Here is a 16,080-nt window from a genome sequence, read left to right on the forward strand (position 1 = left end):
CAGTTTTGCACACGCAGAATACTCAGGTTAAACTTGACGAGCCTAGCATATGCAGATATGGCCTCGGAACACGGAGACCGAAAGGTCGAGCGTGAATCATATAGTAGATATGATCAACATAACGATGTTCACCATTGAAAACTACTCCATCTCACGTGATGATCGGTTATGGTTTAGTTGATTTGGATCACGTGATCACTTAGAGGATTAGAGGGATGTCTATCTAAGTGGGAGTTCTTAAGTAATTTGATTAATCGAACTTAAACTTATCATGAACTTAGTACCTGATAGTATCTTGCTGGTTTATGTTGATTGTAGATAGATGGCTCGTGCTGTTGTTCCATTGAATTTTAATGCGTTCCTTGAGAAAGCAAAGTTGAAAGATTATGGTAGCAATTACACGGACTGGGTCCGTAACTTGAGGATTATCCTCATTGCTGCTCAGAAAAATTACGTCCTGGAAGCACCGCTGGGTGCCAGGCCTGCTGCTGGAGCAACACCAGATGTTATGAACGTTTGGCAGAGCAAAGCTGATGACTAATCGATAGTTCAGTGTGCCATGCTTTACGGCTTAGAATCGGGACTTCAACGACGTTTTGAACGTCATGGAGCATATGAGATGTTCCAGGAGTTGAAGTTAATATTTCAAGCAAATGCCCTGATTGAGAGATATGAAGTCTCCAATAACTTCTATAGCTGCAAGATGGAGGAGAACAGTTCTGTCAGTGAGCATATACTCAAAATGTCTGGGTATAATAATCACTTGATTCAATTGGGAGTTAATCTTCCGGATGATTGCGTCATTGACAGAATTCTCCAATCACTGCCACCAAGCTACAAGAGCTTCGTGATGAACTATAATATGCAAGGGATGAACAAGACTATTCCCGAGCTCTTCGCAATGCTGAAAGCTGCGGAGGTAGAAATCAAGAAGGAGCATCAAGTGTTGATGGTTAACAAGACCACTAGTTTCAAGAAAAAGGGCAAAGGGAAGAAGAAGGGGAACTTCAAGAAGAACAGCAAGCAAGTTGCTGCTCAGGAGAAGAAACCCAAGTCTGGACCTAAGCCTGAAACTGAGTGCTTCTACTGCAAGCAGACTGGTCACTGGAAGTGGAACTGCCCCAAGTATTTGGCGGATAAGAAGGATGGCAAGGTGAACAAAGGTATATGTGATAGACATGTTATTGATGTGTACCTTACTAGAGCTTGTAGTAGCACCTGGGTATTTGATACTGGTTCTGTTGCTAATATTTGCAACTCGAAACAGGGACTACGGAATAAGCGGGCACTGGCAAAGGACGAGGTGACGATGCGCGTGGGAAACGGTTCCAAAGTCGATGTGATCGCGGTCGGCACGCTACCTCTACATCTACCTTCGGGATTAATATTAGACCTAAATAATTGTTATTAAGTGCCAGCGTTGAGCATGAACATTATATTTGGATCTTGCTTAATGCGAGACGGTTATTCATTTAAATCAGAGAATAATGGTTGTTCTATTTATATGAGTAATATCTTTTATGGTCATGCACCTTTGAAGAGTGGTCTATTTTTGATGAATCTCGATAGTAGTAATACACATATTCATAATGTTGAAGCCAAAAGATGCAGAGTTGATAATGAAAGTGCAACTTATTTGTGGCACTGTCGTTTAGGTCATATCGGTGTAAAGCGCATGAAGAAACTCCATACTGATGGACTTTTGGAACCACTTGATTATGAATCACTTGGTACTTGCGAACCGTGCCTCATGGGCAAGTTGACTAAAACACCGTTCTCCGGTACTATGGAGAGAGCAACAGATTTGTTGGAAATCATACATACCGATGTATGTGGTCCGATGAATATTGAGGCTCGTGGCGGATATCGTTATTTTCTCACCTTCACAGATGACTTAAGCAAATATGGATATATCTACTTAATGAAACATAAGTCTGAAACATTTGAAAAGTTCAAAGAATTTCAGAGTGAAGTGGAAAATCATCGTAACAAGAAAATAAAGTTTCTACGATCTGATCGTGGAGGAGAATATTTGAGTTACGAGTTTGGTGAACATTTGAAAAATTGTGGAATAGTTTCACAACTCACGCCACCCGGAACACCACAGCGTAATGGTGTGCCCGAACATCGTAATCGTACTTTACTAGATATGGTGCGATCTATGATGTCTCTTACTGATTTACCGCTATCGTTTTGGGGTTATGCTTTAGAGACGGCCGCATTCACGTTAAATAGGGCACCATCAAAATCCGTTGAGACGACGCCTTATGAACTGTGGTTTGGCAAGAAACCAAAGTTGTCGTTTCTTAAAGTTTAGGGCTGCGATGCTTATGTGAAAAAGCTTCAACCTGATAAGCTCGAACCCAAATCGGAGAAATGTGTCTTCATAGGATACCCAAAGGAGACTGTTGGGTACATCTTCTATCATAGATCCGAAGGCAAGACATTCGTTGCTAAGAATGGATCCTTTCTAGAGAAGGAGTTTCTCTCGAAAGAAGTGAGTGGGAGGAAAGTAGAACTTGACGAGATAACTGTACCTGCTCCCTTATTGGAAGATAGTACATCACAAAAAACTGTTTCTGCGACATCTATACCAATTAGTGAGGAAGCTAATGATATTGATCATGAAACTTCAGGTCAAGATACTACTGAACCTCGTAGATCAACCAGAGCGAGATCCGCACCAGAGTGGTATGGTAATCCTGTTCTGGAAGTCATGCTACCAGATCATGATGAACCTACGAACTATGAAGAAGCGATGGTGAGCCCATATTCCGCAAAGTGGCTTGAAGCCATGAAATCTGAGATGGGATCCATGTATGAGAACAAAGTATGGACTTTGGTTGACTTGCCCGATGATCGGCAAGAAATTGAAAATAAATGGATCTTCAAGAAGAAGACTGACGCTGACCGTAATATTACTGTCTACAAAGCTCGACTTGTCGCAAAAGGTTTTTGACAAGTTCAAGGGGTTGACTACGATGAGACCTTCTCACCCGTAGCGATGCTTAAGTCTGTCCGAATCATGTTAGCAATTGCCGCATTTTATGATTACGAAATTTGGCAAATGGATGTCAAAACTGCATTCCTGAATGGATTTCTGGAAGAAGAGTTGTATATGATGCAACCAGAAGGTTTTGTCGATCCAAAGGGAGCTAACAAAGTGTGCAAGCTCCAGCGATCCATTTATGGACTGGTGCAAGCCTCTCGGAGTTGGAATAAACGCTTTGATAGTGTGATCAAAGCATTTGGTTTTATACAGACTTTCGGAGAAGCCTGTATTTACAAGAAAGTGAGTGGGAGCTCTGTAGCATTTCTGATATTATATGTGGATGACATATTACTAATTGGAAATGATATAGAATTTCTGGATAGCATAAAGGGATACTTGAATAAGAGTTTTTCAATGAAAGACCTCGGTGAAGCTGCTTACATATTAGGCATAAAGATCTATAGAGATAGATCAAGACGCTTAATTGGACTTTCACAAAGCACATACCTTGACAAGATTTTGAAGAAGTTCAAAATGGATCAAGCAAAGAAAGGATTCTTGCCTGTGTTACAAGGTGTGAAGTTGAGTAAGACTCAATGCCCGACCACTTCAGAAGATAGAGAGAATATGAAAGATGTTCCCTATGCATCAGCCATAGGATCTATCATGTATGCAATGCTGTGTACCAGACCTGATGTGTGCCTTGCTATAAGTTTAGCAGGGAGGTACCAAAGTAATCCAGGAGTGGATCACTGGACAGCTGTCAAGAACATCCTGAAATACTTGAAAAGGACTAAGGATATGTTTCTCGTATATGGAGGTGACAAAGAGCTCATCGTAAACGGTTACGTTGATGCAAGCTTTGACACTGATCCGGATGATTCTAAATCGCAAACCGGATACGTGTTTACATTAAACGGTGGAGCTGTCAGTTGGTGCAGTTCTAAACAAAGCGTCGTAGCGGGATCTACATGTGAAGCGGAGTACATAGCTGCTTCGGAAGCAGCGAACGAAGGAGTCTGGATGAAGGAGTTCATATACGATCTAGGTGTCATACCTAGTGCATCGGGTCCAATGAAAATCTTTTGTGACAATACTGGTGCAATTGCCTTGGCAAAGGAATCCAGATTTCACAAGAGAACCAAGCACATCAAGAGACGCTTCAATTCCATCCGGGATCTAGTCTAGGTGGGAGACATAGAGATTTGCAAGATACATACGGATCTGAATGTTGCAGACCCATTGACTAAGCCTCTTCCACGAGCAAAACATGATCAGCACCAAGGCTCCATGGGTGTTAGAATCATTACTGTGTAATCTAGCTTATTGACTCTAGTGCAAGTGGGAGACTGAAGGAAATATGCCCTAGAGGCAATAATAAAAAGTTATTATTTATTTCCTTATATCATGATAAATGTTTATTATTCATGCTAGAATTGTATTAACCGGAAACATAATACATGTGTGAATACATAGACAAACAAAGTGTCACTAGTATGCCTCTACTTGACTAGCTCGTTAATCAAAGATGGTTATGTTTCCTAACCATAACAAATAGTTGTTATTTGATTAACGGGATCACATCATTAAGTGAATGATCTGATTGACATGACCCATTCCATTAGCTTAGCACCCTGATCGTTTAGTATGTTGCTATTGCTTTCTTCATGACTTATACATGTTCCTATAACTATGAGATTATGCAACTCCCGTTTGCCGGAGGAACACTTTGGGTGCTACCAAACGTCACAACGTAACTGGGTGATTATAAAGGAGCATTACAGGTCTCTCCAAAGGTACATGTTGGGTTGGCGTATTTCGAGATTAGGATTTGTCACTCCGATTGTCGGAGAGGTATCTCTGGGCCCTCTCGGTAATGCACATCACATAAGCCTTGCAAGCATTGTAACTAAGATGTTAGTTGTGAGATGATGTATTACGGAACGAGTAAAGAGACTTGCCGGTAATGAGATTGAACTAGGTATTGGATACCGACGATCGAATCTCGGGCAAGTAACATACCGATGACAAAGGGAACAACGTATGTTGTTATGCGGTCTGACCGATAAAGATCTTCGTAGAATATGTAGGAGCCAATATGGGCATCCAGGTCCCGCTATTGGTTATTGACCGGAGACGTGTCTCGGTCATGTCTACATTGTTCTCGAACCGTAGGGTCCGCACGCTTAACGTTACGATGATAGTTATTATGAGTTTATGCATTTTGATATACCGAAGGTTGTTCGGAGTCCCGTATGTGATCACGGACATGACGAGGAGTCTCGAAATGGTCGAGACATAAAGATTGATATATTGGAAGCCTATATTTGGATATCAGAAATGTTCCGGGTGAAATCGGGATTTTACCGGAGTACCGGGAGGTTACCGGAACCCCCCGGGAGCTAAATGGGCCTTAATGGGCTTTAGTGGAAAGGAGAAAGGGGCAGCCCAAGGTGGCTGCGCGCCTCCCCCCTCCCCTAGTCCTATTAGGACTAGGAGAGGTGGCCGGCCCCCCTCTCTCTCTTTCCCCCCTTTGGCAATCCTATTCCAACTAGGATTGGGGGGGGATCCTACTCCCAGAGGGAGTAGGACTCCTCCTGGCGCGCCCCAAGGCTGGCCGCACCTCTCCCCCCTTACTCCTTTATATAGAGGGGTAGGGGCACCTCTAGACACACAAGTTGATCCTTGAGATCGTTCCTTAGCCGTGTGCGGTGCCCCCTGCCACCATATTCCACCTCGATCATATTGTAGCGGTGCTTAGGCGAAGCCTTGCGACGGTAGAACATCAAGATCGTCACCACGCCATCGTGCTGACGGAACTCTTCCCCGACGCTTTGCTGGATCGGAGCCCGGGGATCGTCATCGAGCTGTACGTGTGCTAAAGAACTCGGAGGTGCCGGAGTAACAGTGCTTGGATCGGTCGGATCGGGAAGACGTACGACTACTTCCTCTATGTTGTGTGATCGCTTCCGCAGTCGGTCTGCGTGGGTACGTAGACAACACTCTCCCCTCTCATTGCTGTGCATCACCATGATCTTGCGTGTGCGTAGGAAAATTTTGAAATTACTACGTTCCCCAACAGATAGAGCGGAACGTAAGGCAGCCGAACACAGGAGCCGGGCAACCCAACATTTGACCAAAGACATGATTCGGAGCTGATGCATATAAGGCCAAACTCGCGACGCCGAACACTTCCTAAGGTATTCTGTCTTTATGAGAGCTTGCGAGACAACGCTCTTAGGTATAAGCCCCTGGTGTCTAGGTACACGCAGAAATTCTGACGTGGCCACATGCCAAGACGCCAGCCTCCTCCTTGGTTATACTACAGAGAACCAGGGGATGTGTATCAACAAGAGACAGTAAAAAAGGTTTATGCAGGGTCTTAATCTGAAAAGAATCCTTGTAACGGGTCCCTGCTGCACGTCTGCGCCTGTGTCTCCGTTGTGCCTTATCCTAGACGGGCGCAGCACGATAGTCATCTGTAAAAGAGAGGAACTAAGTTGAAAAAAGGTCGTGCCGAACAAAAGTTATATTAAATAAACAAAGTATAAAGTGAAATATGTAAAACTGAGCTTTATTGTCTCTTATTTTATATGTGCAGAGCCCCTAGAGCAGGGGTATATGGCCACTAAGCCTTTATCAATGATACTTTTGTGCCGGACTCGTCTATCTGTGTCCATGGTCTTAATGACCTGTTCAGATGTTTTGTCTAGTGAAGCCATTTTATTGTGGGGCTGTTAAAGCGGCTGCACAATCCTCCGCTCGGGGGAGGCACACTCAATGCTTCCCCTTCAAAGAGATGATGCCTCGTGGACCGGGCATCTTAAGCGTAAGAGATGCATAATGCGGTATTGCGTTAAAGCGGGCGAAAGCTTCGCGTCCCAGCAGTGCTTGATAGCGACTTGAGAATGGGACAATGTGGAAAGTTAGCTTTTCGTGGCGGAAGTTATCGGTAGAGCCGAATATAACTTCGAGCCGGAGAAAACCCATGCAATGGGTGTCCGGACTTGGCGTTACCCCTTGAAAGGAGGTTTTGCTGTGGCGAATTCTTGTTGGGTCTATCCCCATGTGGCGGATTGTGTCCTGATATATCAGGTTTAGACCACTGCCGCCATCCATCAAGACATTTGTAAACTGGAGTCCGTCAATTATTGTATCGAGTACCAAGGTAGTCCAGCCTGCGGTCCTGATACTTCTAGAATAGTCCAGATGATCGAAAATGATTGGTTTTGACAACCAGTGGCGAGACTCCTTTGGGATAGGCCGTATGGCGCGTACCTTTATGGGTGCCGCACGTTTTGTAATGTGAAGTAAGTTTACTTTTTTTACTTCTTGTGGGAAATTCTTTTGTTTCCTGGTGCTCTGCTTTTGGGATTCGTCATCGTCTTCGCTTGGTGTGTCGAGCCCCTTGTGTTCGGCGTTGAGTCTGCCGGATTGTTTGAAAACCCAACAATCTCTGTGGGTATGGTTAGCAGGCTTCCCGGGAGTACTGTGTATTTGACATATCCTGTCCAAGATTTTGTTTAGGTTGGATAAATCATCTCTGTTATCCTGGAGGGGCGGCTTTTTCTGATTCTGTCGTGAGCTTTTGAATCCGGCGTTGACTGCCGTGCTCTTCGGACTGCTTTCCTTCGTCTGGCGACGATCCTTGTTGCGTCGCGGTTTTCCGTTTCCATCCCTAGTTTCGGATGTACTTGGGTCGCTGGTGCTACATCTTGCCAACCAGCTGTCCTCTCCTGCGCAGAAGCGGGTCATGAGGCTTGTCAATGCGGCCATTGTTCTTGGCTTTTCTTGGCCGAGGTGTCTGGCGAGCCATTCGTCTCGAACGTTGTGCCTAAAAGCTGCTAGGGCTTCGGCGTCCGGACAGTCAACAATTTGATTCTTCTTAGTAAGAAATCTATTCCGGAATTGCCGAGCTGACTCTCCGGGCTGTTGGGTTATGTGACTGAGATCGTCTGCATCCGGAGGGCGGACATAGGTCCCTTGAAAATTTGCTCGGAAAGCGTCCTCGAGCTCTTCCCAACTTCCAATTGTGTTTTCAGGAAGGCTTTTAAGCCAATGTCGAGCTGGCCCTTTAAGCTTGAGGGGTAAGTATTTGATGGCGTGGAGGTCATCTCCTCTAGCCATATGTATGTGGAGGATATAATCCTCGATCCAGACTCCAGGGTCTGTTGTTCCGTCGTATGCCTCTATGTTTACGGGTTTGAATCCCGCTGGAAATTCATAATCCAGGACCTCATCGATGAAACATAGGGGGTGTGCGGCGCCCCTGTATTTAGGTGTGCCGGATTCGGATACTGGCTTTATTGCATTGCTTACGAGAGCTTGCTTTCTTAGCCCATAAATGGACCTGGCTGGGCCATCTTTTTGATGCGAATCCTTAAGTGGGTCGCGTGCCGGCTTAAGTGCGGCGCCGCTTGCCGCTTTATGCTGGCCATGGGGTCATCTATCCGACCGGGTGGCTTTCTTACTTTTTGAATGCGAGGGTTCTAATGCCTCTTCGTCGAATTCGGGCAGTAGCTTTCGGTTCGGATAGCTTTTAGTGTGGTGACTGCCGCCGTATTTGTCTGCGGTATTGATTACTTTACTCCATCTGATTTTGAGTGCATCTTCCGTAGTTTTTAGCTTCCGCTTCTTCTTTACCAGGTTGCGTGCAGTTGCAACGAGCCTTTTGTGGAGGTTCTTCTGCTCCGTGGGCTTATCTGGCGTAAGGTCGTTCGGAATGCCAATTTCGCCGGGGGAGGGTCGTTTGGTTTCTTTATCCAGGTTGCCCAGTTCGGACGGTTGCTCTAAGGCATGCTCGTCGTCTGCCGGCTCATCCTGCTCTATGGCTGGGTCTGTATCGAGGCGGGGCTTGGAGCGGCGTTTACGCCGACGCTTTGTTTGTTTTTCGAGAGATCGATCCCTCGTTCCATCCCCGTGTTCCTCGTTGTCGCTTCCTTTAGGTGTATCCACCATGTACACATCGTGAGATGAGGTGGCTGTCCAATGCCCTATAGGCGTTGGTTCATATGCGTCTCATGTATCGTCGTCCATGCCGTCGATGTCTTCGGAGTCGAAGTTGAGCACGTCATTTAAATTATCGACGATGGCTACCAAATGGGTGGTGGGTGGGTTTTGAATTTCTTCATCGTCCGTATCCCAACCTTGCTGACCATAGTCCGGCCAGGGCTCTCCTGATAAAGAGAGAGACTTTAGCGACTTCAGGATGTTGCCAAAGGGCGAGTGCTGAAAGATGTCCGCGGCGGTGAACTCCATGATCGGCACCCAATCGGATTCGATCGGCGGGCGCGTGGAGGGCTCGGAGTCCGAAGAGGAATCCGGCCCATCGGATTCACGGGCCTTGCTGGGTGCGGGGCTGGCGTTCGGCTCGATCGCCTTTGAGATCACAGCTCCCGAGGCAGTGTCCAACCACTCACCCTCGATCGGCGCAGTAGGCTCCGAATTAAGGGTCGGAACCAATGCGCGTGCGGCCTCCAGGACACTGTTTGGCGGCAGAGCTAGATCATGCCCATCGAGACAGTGCGGCGCGCTCGGCTGTGGCCCGAATCCGTCGAAGATCAAGTCCCCGCGGATGTCAGTCGTGTAGTTTAAACTTCCAAATCTGACCTGATGGCCAGGGGCGTAGCTTTCGATCTGCTCCAGGTGGCCAAGCAAATTGGCCCACAGTGCGAAGCCGCCGAAGACGAAGATCTGTCCGGGGAGAAAAGTCTCACCCTGGACCGCATCGTTGTTGATGATCAAAGGAGCCATCGGGCCTAAAAGCGACGACACATAGGAAGTCTCAATGAAAGCACCAATGTCGGTGTCAAAACCGGCGGATCTCGGGTAGGGGGTCCTGAACTGTGCGTCTAGGCGGATGGTAACAGGAGACGAGGGACACAATGTTTTACCCAGGTTCGGGCCCTCTTGATGGAGGTAAAACCCTACGTCCTACTTGATTAATATTGATGATATGGGTAGTACAAGAGTAGATCTACCACGAGATCAAGGAGGCTAAACCCTAGAAGCTAGACTATGGTATGATTGTTGTATGTTGGGTTATCCTACGGACTAAAACCCTCCGGTTTATATAGGCACCGGAGAGGGTTAGGGTTACACAAAGTCGGTTACAATGGTAGGAGATCTGAATATCCGCATCGCCAAGCTTGCCTTCCATGCCAAGGAAAGTCCCATTCGGACACGGGACGAAGTCTTCAATCTTGTATCTTCATAGTCCAGGAGTCCGGCGGAAGGTATAGTCCGACTACCCGGACACCCCCTAATCCAGGACTCCCTCACACATTCTCAATGACCATACCTGGAACAGCTTAAGTGATCTCTTCCCAATTGATGTCTTGTTGACACTACTAGGAAAACGGCTATAGATGAAATGGACACTAATGGCGCACCACATGTGTGGTGCGCCATTAGTATATAGCAATGGCGCCATTAGTATGCTGTTGCTGGGGTTGGATAGAACTCTGAAGTTAAGCGTGCTTGGGCTGGAGTAGTGTGAGGATGGGTGACCTTTCGGGAAGTCTGACCATGGAGTGCGATTTGACCTGAGATTAAGCATATTGACCCGAGATTAAGCCATAGTGACCTGAGATTAAGAAAAAAACGAAAAAAAATTTGAAAAAATTTGAAAAAAAATTTAAAAAAATTATGAAATTTTTTTTGAAAAAATTTGTTACTAATGGCGCACTTCTATGTGGTGCGCCATTAGTATACACCAGCGGTGCGCCATTAGAATACCAGATAGTGCGCCATTAGTAGTGCGCCATTAAAATACCTGTGGTGCGCCATTAGAAAAAAATTCTAATGGCGTGATACTAATGGCGCACCGGTAGTGCGCCATTAGTAGGCAAAACCGGTGCGCCATTAGTAGGCAAAACCGGTGCGCCATTAGTAGGCCTTTTCCTAGTAGTGTGAGGGGCAAGCAAGACACATAAATCCATCGGAGATTCGTCGAGGCGATGTGGAGGCTAATGAACCCGTGGATCTGCCGAAGACGAAGGTAATCGAGCGTAGTACAGCCGCGGAGCAGGTGGTCCATAGCTACGGGTGGATTAACGAGCATCTCTACTCGTTAAGCTCGTACTCGTTAAGCTCGTGCTCGTTAAGGCTCCGGTCGTTAAGCTCGTTACGATTAACAAGCAGAAAACCCTGCTCGGCTTGGCTCGTTTGAAGCTCGTTAAGCTTGTGTGCGCTCACGAGCGCTCGTTAATAGATTATAATGTGTTACGATATACATGATGAATGTGTAGGTGTGTTTTTCAAGATGAAATATGGTGACTACAAAAAGAAATGCAGTAGTTTGTTGCCTTATATGTCGATTAGATTAAATAGGTGGGCTGAGATGCTACAAAAAGTTTGTCATGTCAGTTGAAAAAATGTGTTGTGTTGTTACTAAAGAGCTACTCGTGAAACTCGTTAGCTCGCTCATTAAGCTTGTTAAGCTTAACGAGCTAATATTAATGATTGGCTCTGTTCATTAAGAAGCGAGCTACGAGCTTAACGAGCCAAACTATCGAGCGCTCATTAAGCTCGCGAGCTATGAGCTTTTGGTCCATCCCTATCCATTGCCTTCTTCGAGATGCAAATGTAGAAGAGGTCGAGCTGCTTGAATTGAGGGAGAAGAAGGGCGGACACGGCATTAATTTGGGGAAAATAGTAGGAGCTGAAGCTGGTGCGGCGCAGCGTTGGCGTGAGGCGAAGTGCGGACGGCGGCAGGGAGCGACATCGTCCAGCTTCAAACTTGTGCTCCTTGAGCTGATCTAGGGCGAGGGAGAAGAACCACTCATCAAACTTGGCTTGGACCTTCCAGTTGGTACTGAACATGCAGATGTCAAGGCGTCTGGCTGGCCCAGGGTGCGTTGCAAGGATCTTGGAGACTGCGGCCATGCGTTTGCAATCTCCGTCGCAGGGGCAACTGTCGACGGTGAGGTTAAGGGGGATGCGTTGTCAGAGGGGGCGCCACCACCGAGAGAGTAGCGTGGTCCGCACGAAAGATTTGGTGGGGGTGGAGGGCGATGGTGACGAGTAGCATGTCATCGGCGAGGCTACTGATGAAGCCCAGGTTCGCCGGATGCCATTTTGGCTCAAGCCGCCTCCGCTTGTCGGCTGCCTCGCCGTCCATCGCAGCCGGCAGCAACGCCGGTGTACGCATGTGCTGGTGTGTATTGGGTGTTGGGTGTGCGCGAGTGTGTCCTTGTGTGCATGCCGTCACGCAGTGGTGTAGTGTGCGCGAGTGCGTCCTTCAAGCGGAAGAAGTGTGCACTCAATTTACTAGCATGCGGGGTGCTACCGCGAGTGGTTTCAACTTTGTTTACTTCATCACATGTCAGATGGGCCTCTAGTTTATTTAATTTCACCCACTGCCACATGGGCCAGCACACCAAGATAGAGAACACGAGCTGACAAGGCGGCATGTGGACTGGTTGACCGGTCAACTAAACAATATATGGAGCTATACGCTGACACAGTGACCATATAATCCCTTGATAAAGAGAGATCGAGTGAGAGTACGGAGTGCCATGCAAAAAAGGAGGGAGATAGTACAGAGAGAGAAACATCTAATACCTTCATTTGATAATGTAGTGCCTATAATTTTTTAAGTCAAACTTTAGAAACTTTGACCAAGTTTATAAAGAAATTACTTACATCTACAATACCAAAGATAAATGATAGTATGAATTAAGTACATGTTGTGATGAATCCATTGATCGTTCCAGATGTAAATGTTTTTCTCCACATATACCTGGTCAAACTATTTTGTGGATTGACTTTTCAAAACATAAATACGTTATGGACGTGAGAGAGTACGTAACTAGAGAGAGAGAGAGAAAGAAAGAGTGAAATAGAAAGAGTGAGTGAAAAAAGTGTGTGTGCGTGCGTGAAAGAGACATGAACAAACACGATAAAAGTAGAGAAAAGTGTGTGTGTGTGTTTATGCATAAATATCACACATGCATCTTCGATAGCGGAAGCGAGGTGATGAGATAGCTTGTTGTTGTTTTTAACCGAGAGAGAAAGACCCCTAGCACGTGGCCAAGAGAGGTCTGGCAAACAGGGAAGAGAGGTCGGGAGAGACATATGGAGAAAATGCAGGCATGGGAGGAGAGAGTGTGTGTTTATGATAGAGGGATTCCCCTGAAGATCATGATGGGACTACATGGGTGGGAGATCGAATGACAAGGTCTGTGCACGATAGAAGATACCACGAGAGATATCGAGATAAAACGTAGGTATGGAAGGAAACAATACGTGTGTTCTGATTGATAGTGAGAGATAGTCATACTTAGGGGGGGTGTGTGCCTATGATGGATTCATATATTATGGTACTTAGGGGGGCGTGTCACATACAGAGAGAACACGGGCGTAGAGTGTTAGATGGGTCTATGTAGTGGGAGCGAGATATTCGTATGTGTGAACCAGGGAGATATAAGGTTTGAGAGTGATAGAGGAGTCCCTATAAGGCTGAGGGGTAGGTCAGATAGCTGAGAGAGAGAGAGAGAAATAGATACTCCATCCGTTCGATAGTGCAATGCATATAAATTTTTTAGAAGTCAAACTTTTGAAACTTTGACCAGGTTTACACAAAATATTATTTATATCTACAATACCAAAGATACATCATATGAAACTACATCTTGTGACCAATCTAATGACATATGTTTGTCGTTCTAAATGTAAATGTTTTCCTCCACATACCTGGTCAAACTTTGTGAAGTTTGACTTTTCAATAAATCTATATGCCATGGACCGAAGAGAGTACCTAAGTTGACAGAGATCAAGTGCGTGTGAAGGAGAGAGTGAGTGTGCAAAAAGTGTGGGTGTGTGTGTGTGAAAGAGAAAGGGACAGCAAACGATAAAATAGAGTGTGTGTATGTGTGTGTGTCTTATGCAAACATATCACGCATGCATCTCCAAGATAGAAAAGCGAGGTGATGAGATACACGAAGATAGCTAGTGTGTGGTTGTTTGCAACGGAGAGAGACACCCCTATAGCACCTGTCCAATAGAGGGCTGGCCAACAAGGGACAGAGGTCGAGAGGGACGTATGGAGAAGATGGACGCATGGGGAGGGAGAGAGGGTGTGCTTGTGATAAAGATATCCCCTCGAAATCGTGAGGGGACTATATGGGTGGTAGATCGAGGGATGACGTATGTGTGCAATAGAAAGATATGTCCCGAGAGAAATTGAAATAGAGCTGGTGGGGTGAGGGAGTCCTGGATTAGGGGGTATCCGGACAGCCGGACTATATCCTTTGGTCGGACTGTTGGACTATGAAGATGCAAGATTGAAGACTTCGTCCTGTGTGCGGATGGGACTATCCTTGGCATGGAAGGCAAGCTTGGCAATACGGATAGGTAGATCTCCTTCCTTGTAACCGACTCTGTGTAACCCTAGCCCCCTCCGGTGTCTATATAAACCAGAGGGTTTAGTCCATAGGACCAAGAACAACAATCATACCATAGGCTAGCTTCTAGGGTTTAGCCTCTTCGATCTCGTGCTAGATCAACTCTTGTAATACCCATATCATCAAGATCAATCAAGCAGGAGTAGGGTTTTACCTCCATCGAGAGAGCCCGAACCTGGGTAAAAACACCGTGTCCCCTGTCTCCTGTTACCATCCGCCTAGACGCACAGTTCGGGACCCCCTACCCGAGATCCGCCGGTTTTGACACCGACATTTGTGCTTTCATTGAGAGTTCCACTATGCCATCACCGTAAGTAAGGATGCCTCATCTCATTGTTAAAAGCAACATTACCGTCAGGGGAGCCCTGGCTATCGGCCAAACTCTTCGGCTAGGCAGTTTCATCATGACCGCCCGTTCGGCTGCTGCACCGACGATGACTTCTCGGGTCATCGAAAACAGCCTCCACGTCGGCTCGGAATTTGCCGAGCAGATGGATCCGATGGAGCTCTGTTCCCTAAACGAGCTCTTGGATTGCATCGCCACCTTGGGAGTCGCTACGAACTATGACCGGATTGGGCTTAAACCCGATCAGATGGAGATTAACTCTCCATCGGTCACCCATCATATTGCGGTGGTGGAGGAACAATGCGGTGATTCTTCCTCTATCTTGAGGACTAACTATGTCCGGATTACTGAGCTCCTCGAGCCGGATACCCATTTACGGGAGGACATCACCCAAGCCCTGAACTTAGAATTAGGCAGCGGGCCAGACTCATTGGGCAACATCCCAGAACCCGAACTTCCAAAATCGGAAACTCCTCGGCCCCTGGGTCTCAGATCGGGTAAGGGTTCGAATTCAAATCCACCCACCCACCCAAACATAAACGATCTTTCCAACATCAGGCAAGAGCCCCAGGAAACAGTACATCATTATTGGGCTAGATTCCTCCTTGTGATGAACAAGGTTAAGGACTGTCGCGAGGAAGACGCAGTCTCATTTTTCTGCAATAATTTCATGGACAAGGGAATCCTTAATGCCATAAGTCACCGTGACATATCACGCTTCGCTGACTTGGCGTCCATAGTACGAAAGTACTGTGCAATGGGAAACGCCTGGAAAACCGAAACGAAATTTTGGGATAATCCGGCTCCGAATATACACCCAGTCCAAAGTAAAAGGGTGCACTATCATAAGACACCTGAGTCAATTACAAAGAAGCAAAAACCATCTACAGGGCGCGGAACCGTATTGGAGGGATGGCTCAACGGACCCTGCAAAATTCATAGTACAGCGAATACCATACCAACACACAGCCTTAGAGCATGTTGGGTACTCCGGCAGGTGGCCAAAAGTGGTCAGGATCTTCTCATCCCAGATGCAACAGAGCACCATCCCGGCGATAACAATACGGTATTAACAGTCTTTGAGACCTTCGCATCAAATAATAGGCGCAAGCGAACCCTCCGCAGCCTAGCCGAAATCTGCGATGTGGCAACAATAAATCCATGGAACGACACGGCTATTACCTTCAACGCCAGTGACGGACCTAAATTCCGGACAGCCCAGGCACCAGCTGCACTGGTCCTCAGTCCAATTGTGGACGGCTTTCGACTCACCAAAGTACTCATGGACAGCGGCAGTGGATTAAACCTCATCTATGTGGAAACTCTTCAAAAATGGA

Source organism: Triticum urartu, chromosome 1 (genome assembly GCF_003073215.2).
Source record: "Triticum urartu cultivar G1812 chromosome 1, Tu2.1, whole genome shotgun sequence".
NCBI classification, from domain to species: domain Eukaryota; kingdom Viridiplantae; phylum Streptophyta; class Magnoliopsida; order Poales; family Poaceae; genus Triticum; species Triticum urartu.